The sequence below is a fragment of the Cryptomeria japonica genome, unplaced genomic scaffold (assembly GCF_030272615.1).
Source record: "Cryptomeria japonica unplaced genomic scaffold, Sugi_1.0 HiC_scaffold_141, whole genome shotgun sequence".
NCBI lineage: Eukaryota > Viridiplantae > Streptophyta > Pinopsida > Cupressales > Cupressaceae > Cryptomeria > Cryptomeria japonica.
In genome coordinates, this window is record NW_026728963.1 from 132,264 (window position 1) to 135,116 (window position 2,853).

A 2,853-nucleotide genomic window follows, 5' to 3' on the forward strand; every position below is an offset into this window, starting at 1 on the left:
TGTCAAGGTGGGTGCCGAGGTGGGTGCCAAGTCGGCGACTGCTATGGTGGATGCCAAGGTGGGTCACGGGGTGGGTGCCAAGTTGCTAGGTTGGGTTCCAAGGTGGGTGCCAACGTGGGTGCTAGGGTGCGTGGGTTAAAGGGTGTGTCACAACGTGGGTGCCAGGATGGGTGCGCACCCACACTGGCCAAGACGGGTGCGGGTGCAAGGTTGGGTTCCAAGCCCGGTCACAGGCTGGGTGCTAGGATGGGTGGGTGCCAAGGTGGGCACCAGGGTGGGTGCACCCACCCTGGCCAAGGTGGGTCACGGGGTGGGTCCTAGGGTGGGTAACGGGGTGGGTACTAAGGTGCGTGCCAAGGTGGGTCATAGGGTGGGTGCCAAGGTGGGCACCAGGGTGGGTGTGCACCAACCCTAGCCAGGGTAGGTCACGGGGTGGTTGTCGGGGTGGGCGTCAAGGAGCCAAGGTGGGTGGCAAGTAGCCAAGTTGCGTGCCAAGGTGGGTGTCGGGGTGGGTGCCAAGGATCCAAGGTGGGTGCCAAGGAACCAAGGTGGGTGTCTGGGTGGGTGCCGAGGTGGGAGCCAGGGTGGGTCCCAAGGTGAGTGCAAAGGTGGGTGCCAGGGTCAAGGTGAGTGCCAATGTGGGTTCCAAGGTGCCAGGGTCAGGGTGAGTGCCAATGTGGGTTCAAAGGTGCTAAGTTGGGTGCGAGGTTGGGTGCGAGGGTGGGTGGGTGCCAAGGTGTGCTAGGTGGAAGCCCGGGTGGGTCGGCATCCCATGGGTGTCGAGTTGGGTGCCTGATGGGTGCTTCTTGTCAAGTTTTAGTCGTCGGGACTCATTTCGAGCCTTAGAGGTCGTTTCTTGTCCGGTTGCCCTGTCTTCGACCTGGGAACCCAATTTTGGTCCTCGGGTCCCATTTTTTTTTGTCTCGCATCCCACTTTTGGCCTGTGGCCTTTTCGGGGTCGATTCTCGTTTTGGGCATCAGAGCATGTTTCTTCTCCTAAAACCCAATATTTGTTTATTAAGTCTCGGAACACATTTTTGTTCTCGTGGACCCATCATGGGTCTTGGAACGCATTTGTGGTCCTTGGGTCCCATTTTGCATCCCGAAACTTGTGTTTTGGTGCTTGATCCCTATTTTGGGTGCCCACCTTGCACCAAGTGCGCACCCGGGGCAAACCGAGCGCCTTGGTGCACCAGGGCAAGATCGAGCGTGCACCCGAGGCGCCCCGAACATGCACCAAGGTGCACTCGGCCCACATGTGAGCGCAGGTCGTTGCGCCCGAGGTGGTGTGTGGGCACCGCGTTGCAGACGGGACACTGCACGCACACGACGCCCCCTCCAGGTGCACGCACGTAGGCCGGGCCGGGTGCACACCCGACGCCCTAGCAAGGTGCGCGCACCCGGGCAGGGCTCACACTTGGCGAACGGGGCGCACTTCGCGAGGGAGGGTGTGCACCTCGACGGGGGTGGGTGGCCGGGGTGGATTCGCACGTGGGTCGCGGTTTGCTAAGTACACACTGCGACAAGCTCATAACGGGTGCGATCATACCAGCGTTAGTGCACCGGATCCCATCAGAACTCCGCAGTTAAGCGCGCTTGGGCCGGAGTAGTACTGGGATGGGTGACCTCCCGGGAAGTCCCGGTGTTGCACCCTTTTTTAGTTTTTCGCCGGGCGTCGCAATGCTATTTGAATAAACCTTTTGCCCGTTTGCGTTCTCGTCGGGGCCGGGCCGGGCCGGGGTGCGCTGCCCGCACTACCGCGCGCGCGGGGGCGACACCGAGCGCGCACCCGAGGCGCCCCGAGCACACAGGCCACGGTGCAACCCGGGCGTTGTGCGCGCACCCCGGTGCGCCCGAGGTGCTGCGCGCGCACCCAGGTGAAATCGGTGTGCACCTCGGCCAGTGCGCGCTCGGTCGAGTCGCGCACGTTGGCCAAGGTGCACGGTGATGTTTCTTACTCTAAGGTTCCGCACCAGACGCCCGGGACAGGTGAGCGAAGCTGGGCGGGGCCGGGTGCGCGGCCGGGGCAGGTGCACGCAGCTGGAGAGAGCTTTGGAGCACACTTCGGAGCGCACCAATGATGCGCTCCATTCAAAAGTTTCCTGAAAAGGCAAAAAAAGTTGAGATTATAGAATTTCCCACTTGAGAGATTGTAAAAAAAAAAAATTTAAAATGAAGGAAACGCGGGTGCCAAGGTGTGCGCAGCCCAGCCAAGGTGTGCGCACCAAGGCGCCCACCCTGGCGAAGGTGCACGCAAGGTGCGCACCCGAGGCAAACCGGACAATTAACCCAACTTTCGACTTCGCGCGCACCTTGGAGCGCACTTCGGAGCGCTCCTTGGTGCGCACCAATCTTGGGCACCTCGGAGTGCACCATGGCGCCCACCAAGGTGCGCACCCGGGGCAAACCGAGCTCCGACTTCGTGCGCACCTTGGAGCGCACGAAAGGTGCGCACCATGGCGCCCACCAAGGTGCGCAGCCCAGCCAAGGCGTGCGCATCAAGGTGCGCACCCTGGCGAAGGTGCGCACCCGGGGCAAACCGAGCTCCGACTTCGTGCGCACCTTGGAGCGCACAAAAGGTGCGCAACCCAGCCAAGGTGTGCGCACCCCGGTCAAACCGAGCTCCGAATCGTGCGCACCAGAGGTGCACGCCATCGTGCGCACCTTGGAGCACACTTCGGAGCCCTCCTTGGTGCGCGCCGATGTTGCGCACCTCGGAGCGCACCCGGGGAAAACAATGCAATTAACCCGACTTTCGACTTCGTGGGCACCTCGGAGCGCTCTCGGGTTCGCACCTCGGAGCACACCGAGGTGCGCACCTTTGATGCGCTGCCTTCACCAATTTCCAGAAAA

General features: G+C 62.1%; 1 non-coding gene across 1 annotated transcript; it reads left to right on the plus strand.

Moving 5' to 3' along the window:
* The first annotated feature begins 1,535 nt into the window (after window positions 1–1,535).
* LOC131866351 (5S ribosomal RNA) lies at window positions 1,536–1,654 on the plus strand. Its single transcript, XR_009364970.1, has one exon. It is a non-coding gene; the product is annotated as a 5S ribosomal RNA (ribosomal RNA).
* The last annotated feature ends 1,199 nt before the right edge of the window (window positions 1,655–2,853 follow it).